The 21179-nt window shown below is 39.3% G+C and overlaps 1 long non-coding RNA gene across 1 annotated transcript; it reads left to right on the top strand.

Annotated features, from left to right (window-relative positions):
• Nucleotides 1-788: 788 nt before the first annotated feature.
• On the top strand, nt 789-19338 carry LOC143443962 (uncharacterized). Its single transcript, XR_013113420.1, has 2 exons — nt 789-944; nt 17556-19338. It is a non-coding gene; the product is annotated as an uncharacterized LOC143443962 (long non-coding RNA).
• The last annotated feature ends 1841 nt before the right edge of the window (nt 19339-21179 follow it).

Here is a 21179-nt window from a genome sequence, read left to right as displayed (position 1 = left end):
TCATCTATAACCTGTATGGTTTGTATGATTCAACTATTAACATTACTAATTGTGCCCAGTCAAGGAGAGCAGACCCTGGCAGGGCAGTTCTGTACTTTCAGCATGTGATTGGCCAATGGTGGATGCTTTCTGTATTAAGTGATGCCTTAACCTGCACATCTGGAAATCTTAAGACATTTCTGTTGATTTCAAGCTTTAGCTAGCGCACTCCCTACCTATCATTATTACTCTGGTTATTTGGTACCACTATTTTTCTTTGGGTAGATGGGCCATTTCTCTAACTCAGTTTGCAATTTGTGTGAGAACTGTAGCCTCATTCCTACTTGGCTCCATGAAGTTATCTTCCAAGACAAGAACTTTATAAGAGAAAACTCTAACCATATTATCAACAGGCAATGGAGCAAAGCCACTGGTCTCTGTGTCCTGTCTGTGGCAATTTCAGCAGACTGTGGGCGAATTCCTTAGAGAGAAAACCTCATCACCACGTTGATGGTTGTTGAAGTTATGATTGTGTAACCAGGAAAGATAAAGGATTTGGAGAGTCATGCTTAAGCCTCATACAATTAGGTCATTTTCTTCAGTATTTAATGTGCAAATGGAGAATTGTCTTATTCAACTAAAAAATGTGGTAAAGGAAAGACCAAATTTATTATATCATAGATCATCCCCTGCTGTGGTTTCAGGTTCATTGTGTCATAGAATAATAAAGAACCTGTCAAATGTAGAAGAAAAGTATTTTATGGGTAATCATATTGACTGAATTTCATGTATTTTCTTCGCAGGAGCTTTTGGAAAATAATGCTGTCATTAGCCTATAAAAGATATAAACAAAATGATTGTTGGTCCAGTTTGTCTGCCATCCCTGCTTCTCAGAGTGCCAGTGACACTTATGCACTGGACACACATTTTGTGAATGGCTACAAATGCCACCTCCATTGTGCCGGGTAGGTCAAGGAGGCAGACACAGCTGCCAAAGGCTTATTAAGTCTTACTGCTTTGTGCTCGTCAGACCAGGAGGCACGGAGAAGAGTGGAATGAAGCTGGGCTTTTCTGCGTGAGTCATGGGAAGAGTCTGTGATGTCAAGGGGGGTTGCTTAGGATGCAAAGATGGTTTAGAGAAAAAATATGGACAGGGCCAATTTTCTATCTGCTCTTAAGCAGCAAGGTTATTTGAACTCTACAGCTCTGAAGCATTAAGAGAGGCACAGAACAAATATAAATCTTATTTTTAGTTCAATGTTGAAACTTCTAGTAATCTCCCCTATGTCATTTCTCCATCTGCCTGGATGTCTGTCTTTAACTCTATGAATGGTGCTGGTGACAGTGCAGAAGGTTTTCACCCCTTACTAATCCTTTTAACAGTTTCTCTCAATGTTTGGCTGTTCTTGTTGTTATGCAACATTTCATTGCATTTAAATGGCAACTGTCATGGTGCACAAAATAAATAAGGATGTTTAAATGTTAGTCCAAAACAATGGGCCTTTATTAAAAATGTCAGGAAAAAGTCCCAAGATACATACTGAATGAGTTTCTGTGGCTGGTGGAGGGCCCAGGCCTGTCAACAATCTATTCCCATTGATATTATTCCCGTCTCTTAGACACTTGGACTTGAAAACTCATTTTCAGTCTGTACTTCTTGACTCTAGATTGCGACAGTTCTCGGGCCATGAGGAGTTAAGCCAAAAAGGTTTGCATTAATTTTCCTTCTCCCTAAAGACGCCAAGCTTGGTGTTTCAAAGAAAGCTAGCTCCCACAATGAGCCAACTATTTGGTGAGAAATGTCTCCTATGGGAGAGAGCTGTGAGCTGAGATTCCAGCTTTCCAAATGTCAAATGTTACTCATTGCAGCTCCGCTTCTGCTACGTCTGTGCAGTCTGTTTCATTTAAATTTGAGAAAGTTTGTTTCCACTGGTAGGTCAGGGAACTTTTACTTGCTGTTTGTAATCTGACTTTGGAACATAAAAATCTGATTAATCCCACTTACTGGAATTTCGATGTTTTCATCAAAACCACAGTTTCCACCTAAAATTTTATACAGGAACAAAATCCCAACCGACAAACATCTTCTTTTCTTCTTGGTTGATGGGTACCAAAGTATCTACTGTGGTAAAATAAAAATGGAAGATGCATTATGAGTTTTTTTTTCAATTGAAAGAAAATTGTCTCCAAGGGTATTTAAAGAGAAGCTAGTTCCTGAAGTGAGTGTTCAGCTGACATTTTTTTTTACCCAATGCTTTGCCAAGAGTAAGCCTTTCACTGCTTTCTATCCTTTGTACACAAAGGATATTCTAGGCAGGCAAAACCAATGTTATACATACTGTAGTCATATCTCATGGAAATCATAAAACAGCACAAATCCTTATGCATAAAATGACTTGGTTGAGCAATCATCATGATGACCTTTGGGAAGATTAAAGATCATCAACTCACCCCAGACAAGCTTTGTCTCCTTCCACTCCAGTCCTCTTATTACTTCCTTATGTCACTTGAGTTCCACATCCTGACCTCTGGAATGCTGTGGAAGGACTTGGGTGAGGAGGAACTATTGAAATTGGGTCAAGACTTAACTCACCAAGTGTTTCTTCCCAGGCAAGTTCTGACTAGCAAAGAGGTTGATACAGGTATTAGTCTGGAATGCCCGATTCAGCTACACAAAAGACTTAAATGATATTTACAGGAAAATGAGTGTGACTCATAACAAGAAAGTAAGTCAGGCTCAGAGGACAAATAATGCTTGTTTTCAGTCACTGGTAGATACCAGATTTTAAATAGACATACCACCAATTGGTGTATCCATGCATCCATCCATGCAAGCATGCATCCCTTTATCCCATCTATGACATGAAGTTAGAAGAGAGACTGTCCAGCGAACAAATGGGACCAATGAGATGGGGTGGAAGGGGGAGACAATTTGTACAATGTATGTGTGATGCTGGCTTAAAAATATTCTAATGACGCTCTTCACTACCTATAACAAATATATGCCACAAAGTTTTATATTGAAAAGGTATTTTCAGACCCTTCTGCTTAAATCATTTACCTAGAGATTTAAAAAGTATAGATACTCAGATTCCATTCTCAGAGTTTCTGATTCAGCGTGACATTCACGGACTCTTTTGCATTTGCTTCTAGATTATTCTGGATACTGTCATACCTGGGGAATTCTGGCTCCAGTTGCCTGTTTACAACTCTGGCAAAAGAGAAAGCACTGTGGATTATTTGACCAAATACGTAGATACTGCTGGATTAAACATGTGAAGGCAAAACTCTGTCTGATGTTTAATCTATAGATCACCCCTAAATCTCCTGTGGTTTGCACAGATTCTTTGACTCCTCATGGCTAGCTGATAAGTAGTCAGATGAACTCTTCTTAGGAAAAATGTCCTGTCACTGGGTGGATACTGAGAACCCGTGGAACTCCTTGAAGGTATCCGTTCTGAAAACCTACTCAGTCATGGTCTTAAGGAGAGTACAGGGTCCGTTCTTACATAAGCCTCAGTTGATTTAAAAAAAAAAAAGCTAATTTTAAGACTTTCTGATTTGTACTAATGATAAAAAAAAAATTGATTAACTAGCATTGGGTACCAATGAATCTATAACACTGACACAGAAATCACATTTACTTAGCTGTTTACTTTTAATTTGATCCACAGGTGTTCAGTAATATTCAGAAATCCTGTTGAGATGTGCATGGGTTCTTTAACATTTGAAACACACAAGAGCTCTTAGATACAGCTTAAAGTCAACCCTAAAAGAATGAGAATGAGTATAGGGAACAGAACGCTCTAGGTGAGAAAACAAAATGAATGGAGAGATTAAAATGGTAACTGGAGTCTAATGGTCTATAAATAGAGCAAAGCATAAAGAATGGGAGATGAAATTGTGGAATGGATTGGTATCTGAAAGACAATCTGAGTCAAGAAGACATAAACTATTATAGCATGTGTCTGTGTAGGAGGGAGGTGGGACAATAAAATGGTAGGATATACAGATGTATGGAAGATTGGATAGATACATGGAAACTCCCTCACAGATTATTAGGAAGTCTGTGGACTAGCACTAAAAACATAGCACCGAGGGATGCTGACTGTAGTGTTGGTTCTTGTAGAGAGTTTCCTGTAAATAATTTCAATTCATGAAGTGAAAGAGATTATAGAATATAAGCAAACGTTCATTAATCTTATGCCACTTGACTTGAGCCTTGATAGAAACAAAGCCTTTGAATGATTAGATTCAATAATGAGTTTTTAATACACTTTAAATGCAAAACTGCATCTGAATATCATAGACATGTGCTGCAGTATCAAGAATAAAATAAGTTCCTTTGTCTTTTATGTTTAAAAAAGTACAGGGAGCTTTTTTCAGAACGTGTGTGTGTGTGTGTGTGTGTGTGTATTTCTCTTTGAAAATTCTCAGAGGGTATAATGTTAATAACCTCAGAAATTTTATAGTTGTGATCTCTCTCCAATCCAATATTAAAAATTGGCTTCAATTATTAGTATGAATAACAAGAGGAGAAAGAGAATTTGTCTATCATACTTTCAAATGTAACCATGACAATATGAATTTTCCTCAGTGAATGAGACATTCTATTTCATTGAAAAAGTCTTTTGCCTAAACAACAATTGCAGAATAGGCTTTGTGCTAACAATACTTAAGTTAATTGTAGCACGTGTTAATACAGTTTAGTGGGGACAATTCAGTAGAATTATGACTGTTCATGTCATAATTTCTTTTGTATTTTCATTTCTGTTAACTCCTGCAATTCTTATTTTATTCATGTGTCTACTTGCAATGGTGGAAGATGCTAGGAGACTTTTTATAGTTAAGGTTACTTTTGCCTTTTTCCTGAAGGATGTACCACTGGAAATAGCAGTAGCTTGCTGAAAGATCATTTCCTCTAAAGTCCTTCTCCCCCAGATGTTGCTTACATCATCAACTGGAATTCAAACACAGGAGATGATCTATGTACTCATGAACCAGGAAAGTCTGGCCAAAATGTATAGTAGCATTCCCAAGAAGATAAAGATGCTTTACCTTCAACTAATCCTTTGATGTTTGTTAAAGAAAATGAGAAACCTTCAGCAGTGAGAAACTAGTGTAGGCATATCTCAGATGAATATCATCTACTTTATCATTATAGATGTGGTGTTTAAAAGTGGAATAACACTGCATTGAGGTGTTAACTTGTACTTGGGGTTCCATTTCATAGTTCTGCATCTGGTATTTGTTATGGGCTCACCTTAGGTTTGGCTTATGGTTTTAACAATATGATTTCTAGCTTTGAAGACCATTTAAAAGACAGACCTTGGAACAATTCTCCCACCTCCCTAGGCAATTATTGACATTAGATATTTGGCTTGGTTTCCACTCAATGCCAGAGTCTCCCAGCAGATGTCATCATAAGGCAGACTTGTTCAGCGAGGCACTTTTAGAAGGTACAAATATTCATTTCCTGTAGTGGTGATGTGTAGGGTGGGCGATGGATTTAATTTCTGGTGGTCTCACCATGCTGGAGGCTGTCTCGTGAATATAAATAGCCTGCAAGGATTTCTGTCTGCCATTTCATAATGTTGGAATATTTTATATATTCCTCAATATAAATAAGAGAAGAAGTTCATCTTTGCATCCAGGCATTTCCTAGCTGCTGAAAGGGCCACTCAGCTTAGAAGCAGCCATGGGGCAGTGAAATATATGGGACAAAAATGAAGTGTGCGGCAGCCAGCTGCATAGATAGATCCCCATGTAGTGTGAGCGACCTGTCATGTCAAATGGGCGGCATCATCAATTCTTTGACCACACGTTCTCAACGATGAATGGAAATTACAGATGGGCATGTTCATGGATGGCATAATCATGTGTTCCCACCATGCTCAGCAAAGAACATAGCTGGGCCTTATCTGAAAAGGAGCAATGTTATGTTGAAATTGCCTGAGTTATTTTACACACATTAAATTCATGTGGAAAAGATAGTTCTCTATCACCTCAGGGATAAGAAGGGATAGGAAGGGAAGGAAGTAGAAAGAGAGGGGAGGGGAAGGAAGGGAACATTGCCTTATTCTCTCTAAATTCAAGTGGAAGTGGGTGTGGGCAGTTCGAGAGGAAGAAACAGGTATCAGAACGAGTATATCCTCTTAGATATAGCAAATGGAAATACAGATTCCAATGGACATGTACTTTATACCAGAGAAATTTAGTTACAGTGGGCACACATAATTCATATTTCAAAGAGCAGGATGTTCTAAAGGGGTAAGAATAAATTACTCCCATGAACCTTAAAGAGTTTTCCATTGCTGAATTCCAGCATCTGGGGAGAATTCCCTGTGTGACTCCAGGCACGTTTGAAAATGGGATTGATCTTTGACTTTGCAGCCTCATGCCAAGATTCTTACTCTCCTCTTTTTCTGTCCATGGGGTATTACTTTGCAGTGAGATTTCATATAACCTTGGCAGACAGCCCCCCATCTTCTCCTCCCGGTGAATTTTTGCCAAGTGATTTTAATCTGGTAGAAATGATAGCGCAGGCTATACACACTGCTGGCCCGTGTGTTTTGCTTCCCCCTGAAGCCTTACATAGAGTTAATCTTTTGAATTGAAATAATATTGTTACAAGAAAAGAGCAAACAGTAGGTTCTCAGGGAAAAATAGAATGAAGTCCACCATGAACCCACAGGCTCTGCTTTTAATCTCCAAGGTGATAGATTCTTTAGTCAGAGCTACATTCCACTAAAGGTGAAAAATGTTATGACAGCTCCATGGCTGTGGACTTGTAGAGACACTGTGGTACTGAACAGTCTACGCTCCAGGCCCTGCTTCCGCTACTGTCCCGCTCAGTTCTCGCATAGTCCCATGCAGATCTGATTATCATCCACATTCTACACATGAGGAAACTGAACTTGAAGAGTTCAATGCTTCTTTAGAGCTTCCTCGAACCACAGATACTTTGATATTTTTGAATGCTTAGTAAATTATTACCCAACACTCTTAGTGTGTCTCCTGCCCCTTCGTTGGGTGTTACCTCTTGAATGGCTGTAGTCCGGATGCAAGGTCAGGTACTCTGATTTTTAAGGGACTGAGATGAGGACAGTTTAGAAATGATATATCACACGTAAGCTTTCAAAATATACAGTGGAATATGATCCAGTACATAATGGGCCATCAGCAGGATCATTTTAGCCTATTGGCTGAGCCTTGATAGAGTTTGCCGTACTGGGAGAAAATCCCATGCAGGAAGCATCACATACATACAAGAAATAAGTGATGAGGTAGTTGTCCATTATTCATTTTGCAAAAATACATTTAAAAAATAATTAGTGATAAATCTCATTTAAACGTGAGAGTCACCTAACCTATTTGCTTTTCTGTAACTGGAAACTTTTTGTCATAAAAAAGAAATCAATCTCATGTGTGTATGTGGAGGTGGGGGTGGGGGTCAGAACTGTACATGTGAGGACTGCGGATATGAGAGAATTAGCTTCTCTGTCTTTCTCTCTCTGTCTTTCTTCCTCTTCCCTCCCCCTTCTCTCTTTCTCTCTCTTACACACACACACACACACACACACACACACACACACCTATAAAACTGCCTAAAAGTCCACAAAACTTAATCTTGTTTTTAAAAAAGAGTTGGTTAGAATTTCTATTCTGTTACTCACATTAATGAACTTTAAAAACATATTTCTCTCTTTGAATCAGGGATTTTTCATCTCTTGCAGTGAAGACATCAATAGACCATCTCTATTTTCCTCCTGGCCCCTTATGCATATTCAAGATAAAGGTAGTTCCTTTCCCCATAAATCCCCTGTGCCACACTGGAAGGATATGTTGACTTTGTGGCTCACAGTACTGAGCACAGGAATCCTTTCCCCGGTCATATGAATCTGAAACCTCACAAACTCAGAGATGGTCTAGGCAGCCAAGCTGTTAACTTGCAGGAGCCTCAGTCATGTGACACACCTATTTAATGTGTTTTATTTATAAAGATCATCCTGGTAAATAGCTGCAGGTACAGTTTTAAAATTCTACTCAGTCCCCCCTTCCCATTTCCTTTTACTAGAAGTTGTGAGGAGCCAGTCTAGGGAGTTCATCAGATGGCCTTCCCCAGCGTGAGCCTACTGTTTTCGACAGGTAGAAAGCTGCTCTTTAGTCACGACTGAGACACTTGCAGATGAGGATAATTATTTCTCTCTCCTGGAGGTACCGTTGCTGAGCTTCTCAATGATTTCTTTGGCTCCCTTCTAACCATATTATTTTGATTCTCCAAACCACAAGCACATCCAGTTTGTGAAACAGAGAATTAAAACGTCTTGGCATCAGGAACTGCTTGGAGAATCTGATGAAAGCCACAGTCCTGCTCCTTGGAAAAAGTGTGTGTGTGTGTGTGTGTGTGTGTGTGTGCGCACACACACACACACACAGAGAGAGAGAGAGAGAGAGAGAGAGAGAGAGAGAGAGAGAGAGAGACCATACCAACATCCAAGCCTGCTTCAGGGAGCTGACTGCTTCAGTAAAAATAAAATGATGACAGCAATACTTAAAAGACAGGACTTGAGCAGATCCCAGGCAGCAGCTCTGCCCCCAATCTCACAAAACCCAGAGAAAGTGGGCCTCCCAGGAGCTCTAACTGGGGCAGTATCTTAGGTAAGGAGACAGCAACGCCTGCCCCAAAGAGGGAGTAACTGGGACCCACTAGGACTCAGGAATGCACTCCTGGCTCAGAGCACTGGTTCCTTTCTGTCTGCACCCCAGCACTGAGCAGATCTTGGGCCCCAGTAGTAACACCCACCCGACACTGTTCTGAAACAGCCAAGATAATAGGAAAGACAGGCTCCAGTCAGAGACAGTGAGTGTAGGTAGCACTAAGGAGAACCAGATGGCAAAAGGCAAGCACAAGAACATAAGCATCAACAACCCAGGGTACTTGGCATCATTAGAACCTAGTTCTCCCACACTAGAAAGTCCTGAATTCCCCATATCACCGGGAAAGCAAGATTCAGATTTAAAATCACTTCTAATGATGATGATAGAGGACTTTAAGAAGGACATAAATAACACTCTCAAAGAATTTGAGAACATAGGCAAACAGGTAGAAGCCCTTAAAGAGGAAACACAAAAATCCCTTAAAGAATTATAAGAGAACACAACCAAACAGGTGAAGGAATTGAATAAAACCATCCAGGACATAAAAATCGAAGTAAAAACAATTAAGAAGTCTCAAAGGAAGACTATTGTGGAGATAGAAAACCTAGGAAAAAGATCAGGAGTCATAGATGCAAGCATCACCAACAGAATACAAGAGATAGAAGAGAGAATCTCAGGTACAGAAGATGCCATAGAAAATATTGACACAACTGTCAAAAAAGCCACAAAATGCAAAAAGTTCTTAATACAAAATATCCAGGAAATCCAGGACACAATGAGGAGACCAAACCTAAGGATAATAGATATAGATGAGAGTGAAGATTCCCAACTTAAAGGGCCAGTAAATATCTTCAGCAAAATTATAGAAGAAAACTTCCCTAATCTAAAGAACGAGATGCCCATAAACATACAAGAAGCCTATAGAACGCCAAATAGACTAGACCAGAAAAGAAATACCTCCTGTCACATGATAATCAAAACGCCAAATGCACAAAACAAAGAAAGAATATTAAACGGAGTAAGGGAAAAAGGCCAAGTAACATATAAAGGCAGACCTATAAGAATTACACCAGACTTCTCATCAGATACTATAAAATCTAGAAGATGCTGGACAGATGTCATACAGACCCTAAGAGAACACAAATGCCAGCCCAGGCTACCATACCCAGCAAAACTCTCAATTACCATATATGGAGAAACCAAGATATTCCACGACAAAAACAAATTTACACAATATCTTTCAATAAACCCAGCACTACAAAGGATAATAGCGGGAAAGCTCTAATACAAGGAGGGAAATTATACCCTAGAAAGAGCAAGAAAGCAATCCTCTTCCAACAAATCCAAAAGAAGATAGCCACACAAAGATAATTCCACCTCTAATAACAAAAATAACAGGAAGCAACAATCACTGTTCCTTAATATCTCTTAACATCAATGGACTGAGTTCCCCAATAAAAAGACATAGGCTAATGGACTGGATACGTAAACAGGACCCAGCATTTTGCTGCATATAGGAAACCCACCTCAGTGACAAAGACAGACACTACCTTAGAGTAAAAGGCTGGAAAACAAATTTTCAAGCAAATGTCCCTGAGAAACAAGCTGGAGTAGCCATTCTAAAATCTCCAGCCCAAGAATACAAAGGGAGGGACTCATGGCTCCACCTATATAGGTAGTTGAGTGTGGCCTTGTCAGGCATCAGTGGAAGTGGACAGCCTTGGTGCCTGAAAGTTTGGATTCCCTAGTGTTGTGGAATTCGAGAGCAGGGAGGAGGGAGTGGGAGGATAGTGGGAGCAAACCCTCATAGAAACTCCCAGAATTATATGGATTAGACATGACAGAGTCAGGCTGCCAGAAGACTAGATTCCAGAATTCAAACAAAAATTATCTTGATACTAAAATTTTTTTTGAGACCTGTATATTGCAGAATACACAGCCTTGGTGTATCTACTCATCAAGCAAGTTGAGCAGACCTGCTTGAACCTCTGATGTCCTGGAATTCCAGCTGGATGTAATGAAGACACAGTGTCAGAGGCTTATCAATTTACTCTTCTACCTGCCCCTCTTCTACTATCTCAACACCCATAATCAGCTTGAAGAAGTTAATGAAGAGTCGGCGCCCCTATTCCCTGGGTTTGAGGACTGAGGTGGTTAATATTGGGCTGTCTTTCTAGGGAAAAGTAGTGGTTTTGTTGGAACAGGGAGGATTAGCTAGGATTTATTGTATAGCCATAACCTATTGGTAGAAATCTGTAAAATTATTATTAAGATGAAGTTATAATTTCTTAAATGGTACAAAATTTACTTTGATTTCAAATTTAAGGTTTTCATTGGTATGAGCTTCTTATTGATATAAAAGTGAGATTGATATTGTTACTCTGATAGACATTGTGCCTATATAACACATTTAGGAATACAAGGCTTAGACCCAGTCCTTCTTTAACTTTTCTAACTGATTTGAGATGGTTAGCCTGTGAATTAAGGGCCTGTAGCAAATTCATGGCTCTGAGTTTATTGTTAGGGTGTTTTCTATGTTTTATTTAGAAATAGATGAGAGGAGTTAACAGACAACAGTCCAGATTGTCTTACATGGATAGTTGGTTTTCAAAATGTCAGAAGTCCACATAATTGACGTTACAAACATTTCTGTATTAATGTTCATTTTGATTAGAGCCCTGTCTGCTTCTGACAGCTTCCTGTCTTCGATTCTAAGAAGAAATTGAGCATCTTTGGAGTTACTCCAGTTGTGGTAAGACAGCCACTAGGCAAGAATCGCCTCTTGTCATCTACTGACAAATTACTGTCCAGAAAAGGACACAATTTCAGAATAGTCAACTGATTATATCTGCCAAGACAGAGTAATCAGCCCATAATAATTCTGCATCACTAGGTCTGTCAGATGATCCTGGGCCAGAAGGCTGAAGATTGGATGCTCCAACGTCCTTTAGTATAGGGACTGTCCAGTTTCTATAATTTGGCTAAGTTTTAGAAGCTATGCTTTGTGCTTCCCATAATTTCAGTTAACTCAGTCATTCTGGATTTCTGACGGGGTTGAAGACTTATAGTCTCATATCCAATCCCGGCTATTTGAGGGAAAAAATTTGAGAGGATGGTTTTCAGCTGACATTCATTCTAACGCCAAGAAAAAAGCCAGGTTCAGAACTAAGTCTTTTAGTTAGGAGGTATGACCGAGGTTATGGTTAGTCAACAAAATGATGGATTGGGTATTAGGTCTATCTTGTACCCACTGACACAAATTGGTATAGTTATTCTCTAATTGTATTTTGAGAGCAAAGTTTTATTTTAACAGGAAGGGTGATATGTAGGAGGATCTAATATAATGTGGGAGGAATAAGGAGAGGAGGAGGAAAAGGAGAGGAGGAGCTAGAAGATGAGAGAGAGAAAGAGAGAGAGAGAGAGAGAGAGAGAGAGAGAGAGAGAGAGAGAGAGAGAGAGAGAGAAACATGGAGGCGGATGTTCATGTGTCTTCACCAGTCAAAGACAGTTGGTATATCTAGGTTGGGTATTGTGTTACACTTCTAATTGTATGGGCATCTTGTTATTGAGCATTACCAAACTTATAAAGCCTTTGATTAACATTTTTTAAAAAGTTACTAATAAATACAAATCAAACAAAAAATAAGATTAAAGCAGTTAAAATTAGTAGTGACAATGTTAACAAAGTCACATTCTGATAGTAGTAATGCAGTATAGAATTGCACTGCCAAAATTTGAGAGGAATACAAGTTCTTGAAGCTAATCACTATACTTTTATTGCCAGTAGGCAAACAGAATCAATAGCCAAGTTATTTTAGTTGCTTGGGAAAGTGGCAAACAGGGCAAGCAGAAATTACATGACCTTAATGGCTTGTGTCATTTGACAATGAGCCACTGCCCGCGGTCCCAATAATGTCCCGAAGTCAATCATCTGGAAGTATAACAACAACAACAAAAAAGACTTTTCTTAAAAGCACCAAAGACACATCACCAGTGATTGTTTTTAGTTTAAATATAATTCTTCTTGTCTCCTTACTACACACATGTGACAAGTGTGTGAGGTTACAGTTGCCAAATATAATTGCATATATTTAGAGAGACCAAGATGATATTTTAATATACAAATACATTGTGAAATAAGGGGGTGACAAACTAATTAATATAGCTATGACCTCACCCCGCTACTGTTTTTTTAATATTGATTGAGAATTTTATATATGCATGTAGTGTGTTTTGATAAAATCCACTTTCCTTTCTTCTGTTCCTTTTCTATCTCCCTCACCAGTTTTTCTTCCTATCTTCATATGTTCAATTTTTAGACCCGCTGTGTGTGCAAGGGTGATTGGACATGGGTAGCCTCTCATGAAACACATCCTTGAATAACACTGGTTGTTCCTCTCCCGGCCCCAGCAGCCATCAATTGTCAGTAGCATTTCAGTGAATGCTGGGACTTCATGAACCCTTCTCCATCTATGGGGATTTTGGCTGCTTTGATCTGGTGCAGGTCTTGCACATGCAGTCACAGTCACTGTGAGTTTACGGGTGTGATGACCCTGTCGTGTCTAGGAAAAAACTGTTTCTCAGAAGTTGTCTGCTACCCTTGGCTCTTATAATCTTTCTTTCCCTTCTCTGGATTGATTTGTTGAACCTCAGTGTGAGTGTGTGTGTGTGTGTTTACATTTGTAATATAGACATCCCACTTAGACCTTAGCACTGTATAGTCTTATTCTCTGCATGTTGACCGGTTGTGGGCCTCTGTATTAATCTCCATTCTTGGAAAAATGATGCTTCTCTGATAAGGATTGAGAGATACACTAATCTATGGGTATAATGATAAGAACTTAGATGGCAGTTTATTAATTTGTGTCTTAGCAGAATAATAGTGAATAGGTTCTTCCCAAGGGCCTATGACCTAGCAATATAAGGGGTTTTGAGCCCAGTTCATGGCTAACTAACAGATCCATAATCTCACATAGTTATTGTTTTCTCTTTCTCTTATAAGGAAGCAAAAACCCAGAGACTAGGAGATAGCTTAATCAGTAAAGTGCACAGTTTAGGAGCACAAAGTCCCAAGTTTAATACCTAGAACTCATGTTAAAGCAAAAGCTCGGTGTGACAGCACTCACAATTGCAGTCTTCGTGTTGGAATTGTGGAGATAAGCAGATCCCTGAGATCCACTAGTCAACCAGTCTACTCAGTGAGTGCCACTAGGAAGCCCTCTTTCAAAGAAGGTGGACAGGAAGTTACTGGACATTGTCCTTTGGCCTTCATACTCATATGCTTATATGTGCATATAGGTATGTGTATACCTGCACAAGAAAGAACACATTCTGTCTGTCTGTCTGTCTGTCTGTCTGTCTGTCTGTCTGCCTGTCTGTCTCTCTCTCTCTCTCTGTGTGTGTGTGTGTGTGTGTGTGAGAGAGAGAGAGAGAGAGAGAGAGAGAGAGAGAGAGAGCCTTAAAGCTCAGGGAGCTGGGGAATCCATGTCAACATGACAGCATCTAGTGAGGGCTTCTTCTCTCTACTCTCTTATGGTAAAAGGACAAAAAGATAAATGGGGTCTCACTGGGCAGAAGAATGCCAACTAGACAAATGCTGCTATTTGAAGCCCCTCTCATCAACATAGTAGAAGCCTTCATGGGCCGATCATGACCCCATAAGAACCAACCTTTAGTAAACCTTGAACAAGGTCTGAGTTTTGGAGGAGCCACACAAGCTACACCTTTCTCCTTTGTGCTGCACAGCTTGCAAACATCACTCCCATTACATGGGTTCTTTTCAGTCTGTTTGCTGAGCAAAGTGTCTACATTCAATGGAATCCTACTGTCTATTTTTGCTTTTGTTGTCTATAATTTTTTATCCCATTCTCAAGTTTGTCCAGACCAATGCTAAGATCTCTACCTTTTTATGTTTTCTTCTAGAAGCTCCCTAGTTTCAGATTTTATGTTTATGTGTCTAGTCACATTAGAGCTGATTGTTGCATATGGTGTGAGATAAGAAGTTCAAGTTCATTTTCCTGTGCATGGGTTCTCCCGCCCTTCCCTCTTGAAACTTTGAGTGTTACTAATTAAGGATACATTTATTTTATTCCAATTTTCATTTCTTTATTAATTTTGAGTCATTTAATTTAATGTTTTACTTAAATCACGTGTTAAAATACAACATGTTTCTAATCCTCTAAGATTCTCCTTATCTCCAAATCTGCCCAGATGTGTCTGCAACAGAGTTCAGCATAGATCAATGGCCAGCCTGGAAAAAGGATGTGGGCCATTTATCTCTTTCTTCCTTTGTAAATTTCTATATTGTTTCAATTTGTTTAAAATAAAAAATGAAGTCCTAATGTTATTGAGGGTCATAGTGTGAACACTAGGAAGCCAAGTTCAGCCATCAGAACCCAAGAAGCCAATTAAAACAGCCAATTTAATAGAAAGCAGAAAATGAAGCTTATTTAGTGTAAGAATATTTGGAAGAGACAAAGTGATGCAGTGTGCCCTTCAAATCCATCTTTCAGGTCCAAGATTGACTAAAGTTTACATAGACGAGCAGGGACATGAACGTCTCAGCAGGCTGCGTCAAGACGGAGTCCTACCCACCATTGTCTCATCATTGCCAGGCCTTCAGTCCATCTAAGATGGCATGACAAGATATTAGAACTGTGTCCAAGCTCCTTCCCTGTCTGGGAGACAATTTCTCCATCTGGCCACACTGTTTCCTTCTCCCAAAATGAGATTTCTAGGGGAATTCTCATTCTTCTGGTGGCCATCATTCCAGTCCTCTGATAGATTAAGATATACATGTCTCTTTCTAGTGCCTTCACTTCTGCCATTTACACTAATTTAAAAACCATCTCATCTACTCACCAAGTCATCTTACACTGTATCTATAACTGTTTTAAGCTTTGTTTTTTCCCTCATTCTTTTTCTGTAAAACTGATTGCCAGGATGCTAAGCTGTTACACTTTTAATTAGTTATATTTGCAAGTAAGATTTTGGAAGGCTGCTATTTCATTTTGTGTGTGTTCAAGTCTCTATCCTTACTACCCAGACACATCGTAGCTTTTCACAAAAACAATTTTTGGGTAAGGAGCTTTGAGCTCCTCTGATAAGACATATTATGGTATCAAGAAGTGTTTATGAGAGGTACATGAAGGTCATTAGATATGTATCATGCCTTCTAGAAAGAGTTTGAAGCGGAACTGGTAATTCTCCCCAACATCCAAGGGAGGCTCTAAAAGGCACATGCTAGATCCATTCCACTTCAGAGTCTTGTAATATAACTCTATTCTAATTGTTTCTCAGTCCCAGTGCAACTGACCAGGGTGAAATGGGTGTGGAACACTTTATTACTGGTTCAAAAGATCAGTATGGGAAAACAGTGAGTCATACTGTGATGATTCAGAAAGACAACCCACATCCAGGGTCTGAGACACGGAGGAGCCCAGGCTACAAAGGGAGACACAAGAGTCTTCCTGTGGCATTGTTAGCTTGGAGCTGTCCAGAGGTAGAGGTAGACCAAGTCCAACAGCCTAGCCATTCCTGCCCTTGCTTCCAACCACATCTCCAGCTTTGCTGGCAGTGTAGTCAGCTTTCCTTCTGTCTGTAATCCTCTGGCTTCCTGTGGAGTAGCATCATTTCCCCATGTTCCCACCCCATGGAATTATTTTTGCTTCTCTGTTCCTGTAGTATATAAAACAGAAAAAAAAGTGACAGAAGTTTACAGTCCAGACTAGATGAATTGTCTTTCAACATACAGGCTTATGCAAGGCACCTGGTATCTCTAAGGCTTGCATATCTGTAATACTGCCCACTACAGTAGTGTGTTAAGAAATTAAATCATTGACCTATGTGAGCACTACAATTAGCAACTTGTAACCCTGCTAAGCACACAGGGTTAGTTCAGATGATATAGTTTTGAGAAAGAAAATGCAGCTCTGGGTAGTTTTCAATTCTGGTTATACATATTTAAGTGGGTGTGTCTAGGAGTTGGAGTAACAGGTCCTGGGGATAAATGGGCAGTAGGCAATACCCAGTAAGAAGCCACACAGGCTGTGATTGACAGGCTCTTTGAAGTCACTCTTTCTTGATCTCTGTCCATCTGGAGCATTTAATGCCATGTACCTAGAAAGGAAGATCAGAGGGGAGATATGATGGTGCTTGTCTTGACTCCACAGATGAAGCAGAGGAATTGGAATAGCTTAGTCAGGTAAACAGCTACACACCTTTGTCACTGGGTATAAGAGATTTCCCTTCAAGACCTCACTAGAGTTGTTTGCCACACTCCTTTCGTGCCCATAAGTTTTTTAGTAGAAGTCATCTCCTGGAGGCATGACTGCTAACATTTAGGAACTGATTAAATGCATGTGTAGAGCTGTGCATGGTACTTGAGAATTGAAAACTGGAAACAACCATTAAATCCATGACTTAAATGCTAACTGTCCTAGTTTAGTTTCTATTGCTGTGATAAAGCACCATGATGAAAAGCACCTTTGGGAGGAAAGGGTTTATTTCAACTTGCAGTTCCATATCACAGTCTACCACTGAGGGAAATTAGGCCAGGAACCTGTAGAAGTTAAGTCTGGTTCTTTCTTCCAGCTCCATGCTCCCAGAAATAAGGTTCAGACTCAAAATACATTTAAAAACACTTTTGCCATATAGCTAGGCTTTTCTCTAGCATAACAATATAACTCATTTATATTCTGATCTACATTCTGCCATGTGGCTGCTTACCTGTACTCAGGTACCATGTGTCCAACTTGTCATAACTTCCTGGATGACTCTCCTGCACCTGGCTCTATCCCAGAATTCTTTCTGCCTCCTAGATGTTCCACCTCCTATTTCCTACCTAAGCCATAGGCTATCAGATTTATTATTGGAAGGTGCCAAATCCATACAGACATAGTATGTTCTCTCTACAGGAACCTGGAAGCAGAAAATGGACCAGAAGCCATGGAGGAGCACTGCTTACTGGTTTGCACCTTGAGCCTCACTCAGCCTGCTTTCTTACATGTTTCAGGGCCACCTGCCCAGTAGTGACACTGCCCACAGGATGCTTTCACATTCACTTTTTCCACAAAGCAATCTTATGAAGGTATTTATTTTTTTCCAACAAAGATCACTTCTCCTCATATATGTTGAGATTTGGGTCAAGTTGAAGCAAACAAACAAAGCAACCACCCTTTTAACTAAAAATGAATGAGTCAGAAACAAACCAACCAACCTGGAAACTGGTGTAGACCGCATACACCATACACGTACGCACACGAAAAGATGATGTGAGATCACGTAGGTGAAAATTACTGGTGGAAATATAACAAAACTGAGGACATTTTAGGAAAGTAGAGAGTTATTATGGAAAGAAGGAAATTAGAGTAAGAGAAGCAGAAGGTGCTAGAGAGAGTACTGGGGGACATCTAAGGAGAAAAATGGTATTACTAGGAAGTATGTGGAAGATAAAACCATCTTCCTATGTCCTGAGTAGTCAAACTGAAGTGACACAAGGAGAGCCGGGCTGTTTGTCAATGAACAGGATATTTGAGAGATTAAGCCTAATTATTCTTTTTAAATTTTGCACTGATAAAGACACCACTTATTAAGTCAAGACTTTGAAATGTGGGACATTGCATTTACTTCAATTTATAACAATTTTTGAGGTGGGTATGGTTATCACTAATTTTGTAGAAAGAGATAGACATTTAGGATTTGAATAAGTGGCTTTATTACGTATTAAGCCGGCAAGTGACTGGCAGGCTTAGCCATAGGCATTTGCACTACTTCCCAAGTTTGTTTCTTATGGGTTAGGAACATTCCCGGAACCATAAGGCGCGCAGAAAGTTCTCTCCTCTGATAAGAAAGATCTAAGATGCACACAACCACTGTTTGTATCGATTGAAGGCGATTACGCTGAAACCCAGTGGTGGATGCCTGTGGATATGGTGACACAAAATTGAGAGCAGTGAGCCAGTTTCTGAGAAGAACAAGCATTCAGTGTGTGCTGGTTTCCAACTTGTCACACTGAGAGGCTGCTGAGAAGACACCTTGGTCTCAGCATTGGGACAGCACCAGCCCCTGTTTACTGGCCACTAAAGAAGTAAAGAAGTTATTTACTTCTAATTGTCCTGCCTTGCTCATTATACCTGCTTTCACAATTACTTTCAAAATATCTGTTTTAAGCTACTGTCAAATGACTTGTTTATTGAAAAAAATCCAAAAAAGTGTGTCAGACAGAAATCCTGAATGGCACCGTGGAAGGGAATATAGAAGAGTTTACATTGGGATGAGCAACTGTGGACCAGCATAACAGCATGCTGCCTGTGGCTGTCAATTCAGTGATGGTGACCGATATTTCACATATAAAGCAAAACTTCATTACATGTGATCTAAAAAATAGACTTCGATGATCGTAAGTTGCCTTCAGGAATTTGTTGCTTTAAGTTTTTATTTCTCTCTAGACATTGCTATGTAGAACTATGTAGTTTAGATCTTAAATTCTTGATTCTCCTGCCTCAGCATCCTAAGCGCTGTGATTACCATACTTAAAAAGACTTTTGATTGTTGAAAATAGAACTTTGTGTCTCAGATAAGGACAATAGTACATATTTTGGTGATTGTTGCTTGGCTTGCCCTATATGTTTTTGTAATGTAATGATTTTCAGTTTTAAGCTATCAAGTGCCTACACATTAAATGACTCTTTAAATTTGTTTTTTTTTGTTGTTGTTGTTTTGTTTTTTTTTCTGGCAGTTTCATGACATTATCTTTTTAAAAATTCTAGTTGAAACATACTTATTTTAAAACTAATTTTAGATTGGAGACCTGGTTCAGTGGATAACATACTTGTTTTACAAATGCGAGGTCTTGAGTTTGGATCTCTAGAGTCCACATAAAAGCTGGGCAAGGTTGGGTAGCAACCTTTAATTACAGCACTCAGGATGCACAAACCGGATCCCCAGGGCAAGCATGTTAACTATACTACCTAGAAGCTGTAAGCTTCAGGTTGGACAAAAGTCTCTGCCTCAACAAAAATGCAAAGAGCAACTGAGGAGGACAACAGATGTTAGCTCTGGGACTTCTGTCACATGATTAGACATAAACAGGTACATGTGCAGTCCACGTAAGTGTGTGCCCATGCAAGTGAATATGAATTCATACATATCACAGTGCATATGCACACACACGCACACACACACCACCACCACCTAATTCATTTTTTGTTTTGAGAATATCATGTTACTTTAATATTATCATATTATTAAAAATAGCTCTAGGATTATTTGAATTTACTTTGGATGTTCAGTAATATTGATTAGAATGTCTTGGTTTCTGATCCATACCCTCATAAGGCTTTAAAAGCCATAAATCCCCTTCATTACACATGAAAATCAATATATAGACATAGAAGCTTAAAATCTCCATACTCTCATTTATTCTTCTAGCCTACTTATGTGAAGATAGACTTTGTTGATATGTATCTATATCAACCTGATGGTATAAACTGTAGGATCAAGGGATGAGTATACACACTCTTCTTTAGAACAGACAGATATTTACAGTAATGATTTATACCTTTGAATTAAAATTTTTCTCTTCCCTGCCACACACACTGGGTCTGAATCTTTTTGTGAAGGAGGGAAATGAAGCTAAGAAAACCTTTCATTCTACGCTTTAGAGGACAGTAGAGATGAATTCGAATCCAGTTTCTCTATGGATCTTGGTTGCTAGGGAAATAGATGAACAGATGGGTGCTGACCTCCATCCTTGTGAATTTATATAGGGATCTTGTGATAATTTTTGCAGTGTGCCCTGTATGGCCCCTTAAATTGGCTTCTTTTTTTGTGTAAAAAGATTTTTTTCAAGTCCTTAATTTACTAATGTCGAATTGGCAAAAGATATGATTTTAATTATTCTGATTTATAGAAAAGAGATTCTATGATGCAGATAGTTTTGATCACCCCTGTTTGCCTGTACCGTGTAGTCGTGGACTACCCAGTGAAAGAATGATAGATGCAGGTCAGTTTGTCAATAGCTCAATTCTAAGTGTTTCCTCATAATTGTGCCAGGCTTCCCGCCAAGTTTTGCTAATTAGTCAATACAAGCAATTAAAAGGATGTCTTGTATATGGTCTAATTCATTTGCACATGCTAGCATGTTCAGGAACATCCTGAACAGCTCCATCTATCATTTCCAAAAGTGGGGCCCCACAACATGTTAGCTCTTTATGGTAAAGTTGTGAGTTACTATTATCTTCACCATTTTGTAAATGGAATGAAATAATACGGTTGCTTTGAAGATCCTGTCATGCTATTTAAGTGTTCTTTCATTGCACTTGGTCTTCAATTTTATGGGCTGCTTTGATTAGTGGTGGTAATAGCAGAGAATTATTGTAGCCTTCAGGGGGGATGAAAGGAGAAATGGAAATGATTAAAAATAAATTAACTTTTTCATGTACGGAAAGGACAAGAGAAAAAGCATCAATGCATTCTTAAAACGATCAAGTCATTTACTGGGACATTTTGAAGCCTCATTAACAATTAACAAATTGATC

Source organism: Arvicanthis niloticus, chromosome 11 (assembly GCF_011762505.2).
Source record: "Arvicanthis niloticus isolate mArvNil1 chromosome 11, mArvNil1.pat.X, whole genome shotgun sequence".
NCBI lineage: Eukaryota > Metazoa > Chordata > Mammalia > Rodentia > Muridae > Arvicanthis > Arvicanthis niloticus.
Note: the sequence above shows the minus strand (reverse complement) of the source record. Positions and strands in the feature narration are given on the sequence as shown.